This window comes from Rhineura floridana, chromosome 4 (assembly GCF_030035675.1).
Source record: "Rhineura floridana isolate rRhiFlo1 chromosome 4, rRhiFlo1.hap2, whole genome shotgun sequence".
NCBI classification, from domain to species: Eukaryota; Metazoa; Chordata; class Lepidosauria; order Squamata; family Rhineuridae; genus Rhineura; species Rhineura floridana.
In genome coordinates this window covers 59,124,462-59,139,971 of record NC_084483.1, presented here as the reverse complement: position 1 = coordinate 59,139,971, position 15,510 = coordinate 59,124,462, and the positions used below count along the sequence as shown (strand labels likewise).

The 15,510-nt window shown below is 46.5% G+C and overlaps 1 long non-coding RNA gene across 2 annotated transcripts in view; it reads left to right on the top strand.

Annotated features, from left to right (window-relative positions):
- Nucleotides 1-14,895, top strand: part of LOC133383089 (uncharacterized) — a 69,621-nt gene extending 54,726 nt beyond the window's left edge. For both annotated transcript variants that reach the window (XR_009762171.1, XR_009762172.1), the window contains 2 exons: nucleotides 14,000-14,147; nucleotides 14,820-14,895. This is a non-coding gene — a long non-coding RNA (uncharacterized LOC133383089). The remainder of the gene's footprint in view (nucleotides 1-13,999; nucleotides 14,148-14,819) is intronic.
- The last annotated feature ends 615 nt before the right edge of the window (nucleotides 14,896-15,510 follow it).

The following is a 15,510-nucleotide window of genomic DNA, read 5'->3' as shown; positions in this document are numbered from 1 at the left end:
CTGAGATATTGTAGTGCCCTACAAATTTGTCAAAATGCAAACACAATTTTGGTTGGTCTTTCACAGTCCAATTCACTTGCTGTGTAGTTTGGAAGAAATTGGTAACGTGCCTCTGAGCACCTATTAGTGATTTTTTCTGCTTTTTAATCCAGGAGGTAAGAAATAGGATCCTATGCAAGTTTGCTGAGAATGATCATTTGCATGCTTATTGAGTTCAGTGGGATTTATTCCTCTGCAGTCATCCTTAGGATAGGTGAAACTGACCACAGGGGATGGGGAGGGGAGGAGGAGGGAGGGGAGGAAAGGCAGGTGAAGGGGAGGAGGGGAGGGGAGCAGGAAGAAGGGAGGGGAGGAGGACAGGTTTGATCATTTGCATGTTTATTGAGTTCAGTGGGATTTATTCTTATTTATTTATTTATTTATTTATTAAATTTATATACCGCCCGACTAGCAATAGCTCTCTGGGCGGTGAACATAAAATAGCATAAAAATACAATGAATAACAAAATAATACTAAAATACAATCATCAATCCAATACAATAAACATTTAAAAAAGTAAATCAGTGTAACTTAAAATGCTTCAGAGAATAGGAAGGTTTTGACCTGGCGCCGGAAGGAGAGCAGAGTCGGCGCCAGGCGTACTTCCTCGGGGAGACTGTTCCATAGTTCGGGGGCCACCACTGAGAAGGCCCTAGATCTTGTCATCACCCTCCGGGCCTCCCTGTGAGTTGGAACCCGGAGGAGGGCCTTCGTAGCAGAACGTAGTGCACGGGCCGGTTCATATCGGAAGAGGCGTTCCGCAAGGTATCGTGGTCCCGCACCGTATAAGGCTTTATAGGTTAATACCAACACTTTGAATCTAGCCCGGAAACATATTGGCAACCAGTGCAAGCTGGCCAGAACAGGTGTTATATGATTGTCTTGCTTAGGATAAGTAAAACCGACTGGGAGGGAGGGAGGGAGGGACAGCTGGAGTGGGCAGAGGAGGAGGAAGAATGAAAAGGGGAGGGGAGGAGGAAGGCAGAGGAGAGGGGAAGGAGGGGAAAGCTAGGTCTGATCATTTTCCTTATTGAGTTCAGTGGGATTTACTCCTATGTAAGCATGGTTAGGATAGGTAAAACTGACCGTGGGGGAGGAGCAGGGGGAGAGGAGAGGGAAGGAGAAAGAGAGGGGACAGAGGAGGGGGAGGGAGAAGGAGTGGATTGGAGGGGAAGGGGCAAAGGAAGGGGCAGGGGAGGGCAGGTTTGATCATTCGCATGCTTATTGAGTTCAGTGGTATTTACTCCAGTGCAATCATGCTTAAGATAGGTAAAACTGATCACGGGGAGGGGGAGGGGAGGGGATAGGAGGGAGGAAAAGGGAGGGTGGGTTTGATCAGTTGCATACTTTTCATAGAATCATAGGATTTCATAGAATCATAGAGCTGGAAGAGGCCTATAAGGCCATTAAGTCCAACCCCCTGCTCAGTGCAGGAATCCAAATCAAAGCATTCCCAACAGATGGCTGTCCAGCTGCCTCTTGAATGCCTTCAGTTTTTTGAGTTCTATCTGACTTATTTCTGAGCAATCATGTTTGAAAATGGAAATGGACTGCCAAGTCGATCACGACTTATGGCGACCCGGTGAATAGGGTTTTCATGGGAAACAATATTCAGAGGTGGTTTTACCATTGCCTTCCTCTGAGGCTGAGAGGCAGTGACTGTCCCAAGGTCACTCAGTGAGCTTCATGACTGTGTGGGGATTCGGACCCTGGTCTCCCAGGTTGTAGTCCAACACTGACCTGGGGAGGGGGAGGGGTGGAGATAGGATGGATGGGCACTGGGCAGAAGGGAAGCCCCTTGTGAACAGTATCATTGCTTTTCAGGGTTTCCCCCACCTTTTTATTCTACAGCAAGCACATGTAGCCTCCCACCCCAATTTAAACCAAAGCTGTCTGTGGTCACATCTGTTACAAAAGAACCAGGCCTGGATGGATGGCCTGACTCATGAAAGGCACTCAATTCCTTGAGATGCCAATAAGGAATGGAGACGAGACCAGCCAAAGTGCAAAAGCTTGCCTTTATTGAAAACCTTTGCAAAGGGAGAGCATCGCATGGGTGGAGCTCTGCCCTCCGACTGACGACCATCACATTTATATAGGCTATTGATGCATAAGCAATCGATACGTCACATACATATTCATTAAGATATCACAAGATCAAAGTGCATAGCTTAATCAAGAATACATCATGCGGTGCTTTCCTAAAATTGTTTAATGTCTAGCATTTGTTCCCCAAGGTCTACTTCCCTGTTCTTCCCAAGTTCCTCTATCCTTGACCTTTGGTCCTACAAGCTTGGAATAGCATCTTTAATTGCAAGAGAAGCAGATAAGCAGAAATTCCTGTACTTTTGTACAAGGCAAGCATATGTTTCATTTTGCCTTAATTGATTTCATTTTATTTCAGTTAAACATTTCATTTTTAACTCATTGTAACATTTCCCCCTCAGATACTTTCTCTATATTCAAAAAGAAAGTATCTTTTTAATTTTCAATAGTGGCATAAACATTTTCCTCTCGGACAGGAATTACTTGGGGGCCTTGGGGGGCATAGACCGTCTGGTTCCATACTTCTTCACGAGATGGTGACATTTCAGTGTATTCTCCCTGCATTTCATGCAAGGCCAGTTGCTGGTACATCACTAACTTGCTCTTTCTTTTCATAACTCGGATAAGCATCCCAGATACACAGGATATGATGCATGGTAAGCACATTAAAATAAGGAATATAATGCAGCCTATAACAAACAAATGCTTCAGCCATGCCCAGTTTGGCAACCAGCTGGTTAGCCAATCCCAATTTAAGCCTTTCCACTGTTGATTGCCCACATATGCTGTCATTTCTGCATGATCCACTAATTGATTAATCACCTGTGATTCATCTCCAATTTCAACACAGCACTCACTGCTAGTGTTTAAGGTAGCGCAGAGCCCACCTGAGCTAGCGAGTAACAGGTCAAGACCTTGTTGGTGTATGACCAACTTCTTGCGTATCTGCTCAGTTTCCTGCGTTAAGGTACGTATTGCTTCGCCAGTCGCATTGGTAACTACTTCTACTACAGCTTGCAATCTTAGCAGGCCATTGGTCATGGACCTAGCGCCAACGATCCCTATAGAGCTCCATGTCAGTGGTTCGTATTGGTCAATCAAATCTTGGGGGGTCCAAATTTTACTCCCCCAGCTGTGGCCTCCAGCATGCAAGGCATACCTTTTGTCTCTGGTATTAGTGTATAACGGTCTGAAGATATGTTGCCCTTTGGGTTTGACGTTGATATTGGGTACTAAGTATGCCACATAACAGCTTCCTCTCCAATCAGGGGGTAAGCATGTATATGCAGTGGTTCCACAAACAAACCAGTGATGTTTGAGCGCACATTTACCCAAGGGCCATATTTGCGAATGATGAGCTTGTATGGTTCCATTCAAGTGGGACTGGAAACCATGCTGTGGGGTGAAGTACCAGCTCATGAACAATGGCTCAGTGTATATAGGGCCACTAGCATTGCATCTGGTCACTCCTGAGGCTATAGGCACACAGGTATCTATCCCTCTTCCCTTCCGATCTTTGACATACCAAGAGTCAGAGGCTATGTAAACTTCAGACCAAGCTTGAGGCTGATCTCCTTTGTACCATCTAAGCATAGTGGTTTGGTCTGGGATGTTGGTGGTCCAGCTGTTAGCACGACATAAGGTCAAACCATACCATTGCCAATAGTCGTCTAATCCTGCATGGCCACAATGACAAGGGGGATTTTTCTGGAAAGTGTACTTCATACCCTGCGGCGTGCAATTGCATCTGGTGTTATTTATGTGGGTATTATTGTACTGTAAATTAAGGCAAGGGATTCCCTCTGGCCACTTTTGCCATGGGCCTCTTTTATGTGTGTAAAAACAAGAGGAATGCCCTAACTGGGGCCCTGTTCCATCATTGTTTTCCCAACACCACAACCCTTTTCTTCTCTTAACTTGCACCTGATCCCTTTGTGGCCAAGTCTGATTGTGTGCTGGATGGTCTACAGCCAATTCGAGTATGGTGAGCGGAAGAGGATATAGTGGAATCTAGCCATGTTGTACCTGCAAAGGGGCACACACCCAACAGTTGGTGAGTTGGAACTGGGTAACAACATCCTGCACCAGCTTAAGGAAGGTGTTAGTTTGTGACAGGGACCCGTTCCTGGTCAGGGGGCGCGTCCGTGCCGGAAATAAAATGCAAGATAAAGCAACATAATAAAGACCATACATGCTATAATTATGGCTATGCATATGTAATATGGGTTAACTATATTCTGAGCTGCGGGGCTAATAACTAAGTCTGGGGTACTCTGTGGAGACGTAGCTTCAGGCTCAGACCGGGGACTGTCTGCGAAAGCCACTTTTCTTCAGGGGTCTTCTTCCGTCCCTCACCTGTGGGGGAATCCTTGGCTATTCCCGTCCCTGGCTCCTGCACCTCGATAGGTGCTGATGCTTTCTTGACTCTGGTGTGGTGGATCCACTTGGCCTTGCCGTCAATCTTTAGTGCTGCATCCGTTGTTAACAGCACCTGGACCGGTTGGCTCCACTCGGGCTGGAGGGTCTCCTTCTTCCACGTCTTGATCCGGACCCAATCTCCTGGCCTGAAGGGGTGGATAGCGGCGTCCAATGGCAGTCTCTGGAATTCCTGGGTGTATCTATAAAGTTTAGAGAGAACAGACTGCAGGGCAATAACATATTCTTTGATCACAGCATCTCCCACAATTTGATTTGTTTCACAGGGCTGCGTTTTGAGAGCTGCCAGTACTGGCGGTCTCCCAAACAAGACTTCAAACGGGGTCAGTTTAGTCTGTCCTCTGGGAGTGCAACGGAAAATAGAGCCATGGGTAGGGCTGCCACCCAATTTAGTTTAGTCTCTTGGCAAAGCTTAGTCAAGGTGGCTTTCAAAGATCTGTTAGCCCTTTCAACTTGCCCAGCTGATTGCGGCCTCCAGGCTGTATGAAGGCGCCACTGGAATCCCAGGGGATGCTGAAGCTGCTGGACCACTTTAGAAACAAAATGGGGTCCTCTGTCAGAGTCTATTGTTTCAGGGAGAGAATATCGGGGGAAATTTTCTTTTAACAGTATTTTAGCCACTACTGCTGCAGTGGCTTGTCTCGTGGGATAGGCCTCTATCCAGCCAGATAGCTGGTCCACAATCACAAGAAGATATTTGTATCCATTTTTCCTAGGAAGCTCTGAAAAGTCAATCTGGAGTCTCTGGAATGGGTAATACGCCCAAGGTCGACCTCCCATTGGCACACGTGCTGTGGGCCCTTTCTGATTTATGGCTGCACAAGTGGTACATTGTGCTGCCGCTCGTGCAGTTTCAACATACAGTCCGGGTGCCATTATTTGCCTGACCAATAAATCTCCTAAAGCGCTTCCTCCTAGGTGCGTGTTCTGGTGTGCTGCCAATACAACCTGTCTCAAAAGGGGCCGTGGCACTATAACTTGTCCCGTTAGCAGCTTCCACCACCCTTCCAGTGTCAGAGATGCTCCTTTGGCGGCAGCATCCTCTGCTTCAGCGGGTGAGTAGTGAGGCTTCAAAGCATTCAGAGGGGTAAGCTGGAGAGCAACTGTGGGACCTCTTTCAGAGAGGGCTGCTTCCTTTGCCGCTTTATCAGCCAAATTATTCCCTTAATCTCTTTTCCTTTTCTTTGCCATGTGCCAAAATATGCATTACAGCCAATTGTTGAGGGAGGGTGACTGCTTTTAAAAGTCTCTTAACAATGTCCAAGTTTTCAATGGTTTTCCCCATACTATTTATGAAACCTCTCTCTTTCCATATCATTGCGAAAGCATGAATTGCATTGAAAGCATATTTACTGTCTGTATATATGTTGACCTTCTGCCCTTCAAACAGAGAGAGTGCTTTTTCAAGCGCAGTCAACTCAGCTTGTTGTGCAGAATAGCCATCTGGCAATCTTCCACTGGATAATATTTGGCTCCCTTCTATTATGGCAAATCCTGTTCTTCTGTGGCCTTCCACTACTCTGCTACTGCCATCAATGAAAACTTCATGGGCATCAGGGAGTGGCAGGTCAGAGAGATCATCTCGGGGCTTTGTGGCAATTTCAAGGGCATGTTCACAATTATGCAACAGTTGTCCTGGTTGGGGCATCAGGGCTGCAGGGTTTAACGTATTGCAGGTGCTAAGGGTGATTCCCTGTCTCCCAAGAAGTTGTTGCTCAAACATGGTTAGCCGGCTGGGGCTTAAAACTCTGGCTGCATCAGCTCCCATTATTTTCCTCAGGTCATGTGGTCCTAGGACTTCAACTGGGCTTCCGACCATAACTTTGTCAGCCTTCTTAAGCAGGATGGAGGCGGCTGCTAGGATTCTTAAACAAGCAGGCCATCCTTGGGCTACAGGGTCTAATTTTGAGGAATAGTATCCTACAGGTCTCTGTTTGGGCCCCCATTTTTGTGTTAACACTCCGGCTGCCACTCCTTTATTCTCTGAGATATAAAGGCGGTATGGTTTGTTGCCATCGGGCAATGCAAGCACAGGCGCTTGGGTTAACAAAGTCTTAAGCGTTTGGAAGGCATGCTGTTGCTCTTTGGTCCAATGCCAGACCTTTTAATTGTTCAGTTTCCAATGCTTTATAAAGAGGCAGCACTATCCTGGCGTACTCAGGAATCCATGGCCTACAGAAGCCAAACAGTCCTAATACTGTGCGTAACTCTTTCACATTTCTAGGGGAATCCAAGTTACAAATTGCTTCCTTTCGTTCAGGAGACAACATCCTGCCATGGTGGGATATTTTATATCCTAGGTATTTAACTTCGTTTTGGCACCACTGTACTTTCTGGTGGCTGGCGCGATACCCTTTTTCAGCCAAATGGTTGAGCAACGAGACAGAGTCCCGCTCACAATTTATTTATTTATTTATTTTTTATTTATTTAATTTAATTTATATACCGCCCTAAGCCCAAGGGCTCTCTGGGCGGTGTACATAAAATAAAACAGTCAGGAATATATAAATACAATAATACAATAAAATCAAGTCAACAAAGGTAAACAAAAATAATCAAACAGCAGCAAAATACAACAATACATATAATAAAACGCATTAAAATGCCTGGGAATATAAAAAGGTTTTCACCTGGCGCTGAAAAGATAGCAGCATCGGCGCCAGGCGCACCTCATCGGGAAGACCACTCCATAGTTCGGGAGCCACAACCGAAAAGGCCCTATTTCTAGTCACCACCCACCGAGCTTCTCGATGGGATGGTACTCGGAGGAGGGCCTTAGATATTGAGCGCAGTGTACGGGTAGTTTCATATTGGGAGAGGCGCTCCACCAGGTATTGCGGTCCCATGCCGTGTAAGGCTTTATAGGTCAAAACCAGCACTTTGAATTTAGCCCGGAAACAAATAGGAAGCCAGTGCAGATGAGCCAGAACGGGTGTAATATGAGCGGACCTTCTTGTCCGCGTCAACAATCTGGCTGCTGCATTCTGGACTAACTGTAGTTTCCAAACTGTCTTCAAGGTCAGCCCAACGTAGAGCGCATTGCAGTAGTCCAATCTAGAAGTTACCAGAGCATGAACGACTGAGGCGAGGTCGTCACTGTCCAGATAGGGACGTAGCTGGGCTACCAATCGAAGATGGTAGAAAGCATTCCTTGCCACTGAGGCTACCTGAGCCTCAAGAGACAAGGAAGAGTCGATAAGAACTCCCAAGCTACGAACCTGTTCTTTCAAGGGGAGTGTAACCCCGTCCAGAACAGGGTGAACATCCACCATCTGGGCAGAGAAGGCACTCACTAACAGCGTCTCGGTCTTGTCTGGATTAAGCTTCAGTCTGTTAGCTCCCATCCAATCCATTATTGCGGCCAGGCAACGGTTTAGTACGTTAACAGCCTCACCTGAAGAAGATGAAAAGGAGAAATAGAGTTGCGTGTCATCAGCGTACTGGTGACAACGCACTCCAAAACTCCTGATGACTGCGCCCAGCGGCTTCATGTAGATGTTGAAAAGCATGGGGGACAGAACCGATCCCTGCGGGACTCCACAATGGAGAGTCCAGGGTATCGAGCAATGTTCCCCAAGCACTACCTTCTGGTGGCGACCCACCAAGTAGGAGCGGAGCCACTGCCAAGCAGTACCCCCAACTCCCAACTCCGTGAGTCTTCCCAGAAGGATACCATGGTCGATGGTATCAAAAGCAGCTGAGAGATCAAGGAGAATCAACAGGGTCACACTCCCCCTGTCCCTCTCCCGACAAAGGTCATCATACAGGGCGACCAAGGCTGTTTCAGTACCAAACCCAGGCCTAAAACCGGATTGAAACGGATCGAGATAATCAGTGTCATCCAAGAGCCGCTGGAGCTGGCCGGCCACCACCCGCTCCAGAACCTTGCCCAGGAATGGAACATTCGCCACAGGTCTATAGTTGTTCAAGTTATCTGGGTCCAAGGAGGGTTTCTTCAGGAGTGGTCTCACTACCGCCGCTTTTAGGCAGTCAGGGACCACTCCCTCTCGCAAAGAGGCATTGATTACCTCCTTGGCCCAGTTGGCGGTTCTGGTCCTACCAGCTTTCACCAGCCAAGAGGGGCAAGGATCCAGCACCGACGTGGTTGCCCGCACCAGTCCAAAGATCTTGTCAACATCCTCAAGCTGCACAGACTGAAACTCATCCAATAAATAAGGACAAGACCGTGTTCTGGATGATTCATTGCATCCAGCTGCTATAATATTGGAGTCTAAGTCCCGACGAATGCTAGCGATCTTGTCCTGGAAGTGTCCAGCGAACTCATCACAGCGGGCTACTGATGAATCTATAGTATCCCGAGGGCCAAGATGTAAAAGCCCTCGTACAGTTTTAGAAAGCTCCGCTGGGCGGGAGAGTGATGCCTTAATACTGGCAGCAAAATATCTCTTTTTTGCTGCCCTCACCGCTGCTGTATATCGCTTAGAGCAGGCAGTTACCAAGGCATAATTGCATTCGTCGGGAGTCTGCCTCCATCTGCACTCAAGCCTCCTCCTCTCTTGCTTCATCACTCTCAGCTCCGGGGTATACCATGGGGCTGCATGAGCTCTACATAGGAGGGGGCGCATCGGAGCGATCGTGTCAACCGCCCGGGTCATCTCCGTATTCCACAGTTCAACCAGAGCTTCAACAGGAGCGCCAGTCTTCTCAGTCGGAAAATCCCCCAGAGCCCTTTGGAAACCCTCAGGATCCATTAATCTCCGGGGGCGGACCAGTTTAATAGGTCCCCCACCCTTGCAGAGGGAAAGGGTGGCCTGTCTGGGCTACAGATCAAAAGGTCATCCACATAGACCAAAAGGACGGTCTCCTTTGGTTGTTGGTGCCATCCCTCCAAGTCTTTTCGCAAGGCCTTAGTAAATTCCGAGGGGCTTCCCACATATCCTTGGGGCAACACGGCCCAGGTCATTTGAGAGGCTTGGCCTGTTTGGGGGTTCTCCCAGGTAAAGGCAAACAAATCTTGGCTCTCAGGGTGTATGGGAATGCTGAAAAAGGCGTCTTTTAAGTCTATCACAGTGAACACTGCTGCCTCAGCTGGAACTCCAGAGAGGAGTGTGTGTGGATTAGGAACTACAGGAACATCTTCTTGTACTTGCTTGTTGATAATTCGCAAGTCTTGAAGGAACCTGTATTTGCCTGGCTGGCCTGGCTTCTTAATACCGAATATTGGAGTATTATGGGGAGATGTGGCTGGGCGTATCCACTTGTCTCTAAGGAACTGCTGTATGAGCACAGTGAGACCTTCCCACACATCTCTTCTTAATGGAAACTGTTTAACAGGGATGGGTTTTGCTCCTGGCTTTAGTCAAACCTTCACAGGCTCAGCAAATTTAGCTCTGGCTGGGTTCCCTTCTGCAGCCCACACTGTAGGGTTTATATTCTTATTTCTTCTTACATCATCATAAATGGGGCGCTCATCTCTCTGGTATAAGATTGCCATCTGGTATGCGGCTTCCATTGCCTTAGGAATGGTAATGACAAGACAGTGTTTCTTAAAAGAAGTAGTGGCTTGTAACTTTGCCAAAACATCCCTTCCTAAGATGGGTAGGGGACACTGTTCTGACACAAGGAAACGATGCTTAAAGACTTGTCTTCCCGCTTGTATTCCCATAACTTTAGTCAGGGGTAATCTTTGCTTATTTCCCGTCACTCCTACAATAGTTCTATATTGGGGGCTTAGGTGGTGGGGTGCCGCCCCTGGTAGCATAGAATAGGTAGCTCCGGTATCAACAAGGGCTCTTATTTTCTGATTGTCCACCTTAATAGGGATGATTGGCTCTCCCGGATCGCTACCCTTTAAACCCGACCACCTTCATTCGGAGTCTTCTTCAGCAAAAGCTGAGAAGAGGGGAGGGGCCGCGGGCTTTGTACTTTCTTCACCCTTGCAATCCTTTGCCCAATGTCCTTTTTTAAGGCACTTGGCACACTGATCCTTATCCAATCGCCTTCTAGGTTTTCGCCCCCTGTTTCCTTCTTTTGTCTCCTTTCCTCTATCACCTTGCATGGCTGCGGCCATTATTGCACACTGCCGTTTAAACATACGCTGATCCTCCTCCTTCTCTCTCTCATCTCTATTCACAAACACCTTGTAGGCGATATCTATCAACTGGCTCATATTCATCCCCATTGCACCTTCAACCTTCTGCAACTTCCTTCTAATGTCTTGGGCACTTTGTCCTATAAAGAGTGTGACTAACAGTCTCTGGTTATCAGCACCAGCTGGGTCAAGGGGGGTGTATTTTCTCATAGTATCTTGCAGTCGCACAAGGAAAGAGGAGGGGTCTTCATCTTTACCTTGTCTGACTTCATACAGTTTGGCCATGTTGGCTGGCTTAGGTATGGCATTTCGTAAACCATAAAGAATGAGACGTCGGTAATTCTCAAGTTCAGTGCTGCCACCAGGCGCAGCATCTCAAGCTAAGTCCCTTTCTGGCAGGATAAGAGCAATGGGCTGTGCATTTGCTCCTGCCGCTGCTCTCTCTCTCTCAGCGAGTCTGCGGGCCTGTCCCATAACCAAGCTTTTTTCTTCAGAAGTTAGCAGAATATTCATCAGTGTTTGAATGTCTGCCCAGCTGGGATGGTGGCTGACAAATATTGACTGCCACAAGTCATAGGCTTTCCCAGGGTCTTCTCTTAAAGGGGGTGTCTGATTTTTCCAATTAAACAGGTCAGAGGTTGTGAAAGGGATATAGATATATGCTGTACCTCCTTGTCCATCAAGGACTTCCCGCATGGGGGCCTGGAGGTAACTGTTGCCGCTCCTATGCTCTCTGTGGTCCTCTCTTTTTACGATGGCTGCTTCAACCGCCTGATCTAACAGGTTCAGTTGTTGTTCTTTAAAGACTTTTTCCTGAGGGGTGGTTGCCGGGCTTTGGCGAATTTCATGCAGGTATTTATGGAAAAGGGTAGGGCCATTCTTCTTCTGACATGAGGGGCAGTCTGGAAGGTCTTCTAACACTGAGCTTGATGAAGATGGGGATGACTGAGATTGAAAGGGATCACTTCCTGGAGATATTGGGGGGTATAGAGAGCATGTCGGAGTCGTCACAACAGGGGTTGCCACAGCAGGGCTGGGTTGCAATGGTGGTGGTAGACTGGGTGGCGTGGATAGAGGCCTGTCTAGATCTATAAGTTGTGGAGGGGCTGACGGTGGGCTGGTGGGCCGTGGTCTTTGCTCATTCAGTGGTTGTCTATACGGTGGTGGCTGCCAATACGATGGTGGGGCGCTAGACAAGGTTTCTTCCTCAGCTACAGGTAGAACGGGTTTTGAGATAGGGCCTCTCTGTGCCATAACTCTGCACCATTGGAGTGGGCGGATCCTGATCCAGGTCTCTCCACATTAGGGCATACTGGATGGAATCATGTTGCTTTTGTTCTGTAAGTATTTTTAGGACTTTAACTATTGCCTGGAACTCAAAGGTGCCTTCTGGCAGCCACCCAGTTCCCAAAGTTGGCCACAGTCTCTGGCAATAGAATCTTAATTTATCTTTTTCCAGCGGGTATAGGGTCTGTTCTTGTAAAATGTTGAATCTCTGGAGGACAAGCTGCAGTGGGGTGTCCTGTTGTTGACTCTTCCCTAGCCTCCTGTTCCTGGCCTTGGAACCAGCTCCTCCCATCCCGGGGGCTCTAAAGAGGGCTGTTAGGGCACAACAACACTCGCGACAGTCGCTTCGTTCTTTTCCCGGCCTTTTCCCTCGCAGGAGAAAGGAAACGCGGTACTGGAACTCCGCACTCGCTTCAGGATAGTCCACTAAGGATACGTCCTGTCTCAAGCACACTCACACATACAGCACTCCCCTCCAAGGTTCGATATGTTCTCACCTGTCTTCTGGTGTCCTGTCTGACCCACTTGCGCTGTCAATCAGAAGATTCTGGTCTCGATTTTCTGGAGAACCGTTGACGATGCTCTGGTGTCTCGGCTGGCTCCCTGCAGTCCTGGATGCAGGCCAAAAGGCCTGGAGCGCTCTCATCCAATCTCTGCAGCCCCGTACAAGACCTCAGAGGTCGTCAAATAGGACTCCTGGCTGGCTCGCCAGTTTCTGTTACAAAAGAACCAGGCCTGGATGGATGGCCTGACTCATGAAAGGCACTCAATTCCTTGAGATGCCAATAAGGAATGGAGACGAGACCAGCCAAAGTGCAAAAGCTTGCCTTTATTGAAAACTTTTGCAAAGGGAGAGCATCGCATGGGTGGAGCTCTGCCCTCCGACTGACGACCATCACATTTATATAGGCTATTGATGCATAAGCAATCGATACATCACATACATATTCATTAAGATATCACAAGATCAAAGTGCATAGCTTAATCAAGAATACATCATGCGGTGCTTTCCTAAAATTGTTTAATGTCTAGCATTTGTTCCCCAGGGTCTACTTCCCTGTTCTTCCCAAGTTCCTCTATCCTTGACCTTTGGTCCTACAAGCTTGGAATAGCATCTTTAATTGCAAGAGAAGCAGATAAGCAGAAATTCCTGTACTTTTGTACAAGGCAAGCATATGTTTCATTTTGCCTTAATTGATTTCATTTTATTTCAGTTAAACATTTCATTTTTAACTCATTGTAACACATCCACACCAGACCTTCCCCTCGCAGAACTTCAGTCAGAGCGGCTGACTGTTAAACCACTCTGGCCACTGGAGCTCTTTCAAGGGAATAGGAGTCTCCTCTCAGCACCCTTCACAAACTACACTTCCAGGATTCTTTGGGTGAAGCCATGACTACCTAAAGTGAAATAAAGGTCTGGCTTGGGTGTGGCCCCCTGATTCGGCAAGCCCAGCAGCTGTGCGTCTGGCTTTTAGAACACTGACAGTTGGTTCTTACTGAGCATGCCCAACACTATCATCCAATTAAATGCAAAATTTCTTAAATTAATTAAAAATCAGTCAGGCTTTTTTTTAACTTTTAAACTGCGGAAGATGAAGGTCAGAGTATGGGGCAAGGTCAGTAACAGGATTACAGGTATTCTGTGAACATGGCTGATTTTTAATGAATTTCAACAGATTATGAGAACTCTGACAGAAAAAAAAGTCCAAAGGGGTCTGGGGTTTCCCCCCCTCTTTTTACACTTTGAACTCTCTATTCTCTCTGACTGTTTATCGCCATGAAAATTGAGAGCGTTGTTAAGCAAACGTTTCTGAGTTCAGGACTATAAGTTTTGTTTTGAAATGAGCTTATGGGAAGCATCAGAATGGCATGGGGGTATTTTCAATTTAACATTGTGAAATGTGAAAAATTCACGCTGGCTATAGTATACAGCCACTCTCGTGGCTATATAATATGTAGTTTGGCCCTGGCTTATTACAAGTAGAAGATCTTCAGCCAGTTTGCTCATGCAAGGTTTGCTCATGCACACTTAGCGTTCATAAGGGGGAAATCATGACTTTATAAAACCCTTTTTATTAGGGCTTTAAAGGATCCACACATACAGTCCATCAGCTTAACTTATATTTTGGCTTTAGAGCACGCGATTCTTTTTTCTGTCCTGTGGCAACTCCGTCAAAGTTGAAGAAAGGGGAACCAAAACGATCAAAAGGATCAAGAGGATGAAGCAACTCGCCTATGACTTCTGAAAACCATCTTGTTCCAGTGAATCTTGGGAAGGACAAGGTATAGCACGAAACTGATTTTATTTTCCCCCTTTTTAGTTTTTCCTCTTCAGTCCCCTTTTAATATCACTCCCCTTGAATTGTTAACTGTATTTTATGTATTTTTATAAATTTTAATGATTTCTATGTTTTTATTTACTATGTGTGATGGCATTGTGAGCTGCCCTGAGTTCTCCACTGTAGGGTAGGTGACATGGAGAAAGTGGACAGAGAAAAGTTTTTCTCTTTTCATAATTCTAGAACTCATGGACATCTAGTGAAGCTGAATGTTGGAAGATTCCGGACAGACATAAGAAAGTACTTCTTCACACAGTGCATAGTTAAATGGAATTTAACTCCCACAAGGGGCAGTGATGGCTACCACCTTGGATGGCTTTAAAAGAGGATTAGACAATCAATGGCTACAACCACTATGGCTGTGCTCTGCCTCTATGGTTGGAGGCAATATGCTTCTGAATACCAGTTGCTGGAAGGTGCAAGAGGAGAGAGTGCTGTTGCACTCACTTCCTGCTTGTGGCTTCCCATAGGTACCTGGTTGGCCACTGTGAGAACAGGATGCTGAACTAGATGGGCCATTGGCCTGGTCCAGCAGGCTCATGTTCTTAAGAGGAAATGTGTGTATGTTGATGCTAGTAGCTTATTTTAGCATTGGTGTTTTGAATTGCTTTGTTAGATCAAACTATGGTATTCCTAATCCAGCGTTGTTTCCAACAATAGCCAGGGAGGTTTCTATGAAGCTCACAAGCAGTCATCTTCTATTATGTTTGTCTTCAGTATCTGTTAATTGCAGGTAAGTTACCTTCTTCTACAGGTTCCCTTTTCAGATGTAATCTGTGATGGGCAAATTCATGGCAAAGGCTAATAACACAGTCTTGTTAACAAGAATGTATTCCGAAGATAAAACAATATGTATGGTGTATACGATTAAAGAGGGAATCTCAACCGGAATTTACTAGTTTTACAAATCCCATGTGCAAACGCTATTCCTGGTTCTATATTTATGAGAGAGTCTTTATGGTGGTTTGGAGGTTCTCGCTGCTTACATACAACATGTGCTGTAGCTTTGTACAACTGGCAATTCCTAGGTTAATTAAAACTACATCAGAACTTGCCAGATGGTATAGGTTCTACATCAAAAGTACAAGAAGCACCCAGGAGAGATTGACCTTTAGTGTATGTTAACTATTTGTTATCTGATAAATTGATTGGTTTTTGGTACTGCAAGACTAAAGCAAATTCAAAACATTACCCATTATGGTGTTGGAGGAGAGCTTTGCGGATACTATGGACTGCGGAAAAGACAAATAATTGAAAAAGACAAAACCAGAACTATCACTAGAAGCTAAAATGATGAAGCTGAGGTT